A 255-nucleotide genomic window follows, 5' to 3' on the forward strand; every position below is an offset into this window, starting at 1 on the left:
ATCTTGATGCCATGTTCTTCTTCATACAGTCCAGCTTCTCAGATTATTTGCTCAGCATATAGATTGAATAAGTATGGGGAAAGTATACAACCCTAACGCACTCCCTTCTTGATTTTAAACCATGCAGTGTCCCCTTGTTCTGTTTGAATGACAGCCTCCTGGTCTATGTACAAGTTCCTCATGAGTACAATTAAGTGCTCTGGAATTCCCATTCTTCTCAATGTTATCCACAATTTGTTATGATCCACACAATCA

The sequence above is a fragment of the Orycteropus afer genome, unplaced genomic scaffold (assembly GCF_000298275.1).
Source record: "Orycteropus afer afer isolate SDZICR_OR568_19922 unplaced genomic scaffold, OryAfe1.0 scaffold00074, whole genome shotgun sequence".
NCBI lineage: Eukaryota > Metazoa > Chordata > Mammalia > Tubulidentata > Orycteropodidae > Orycteropus > Orycteropus afer.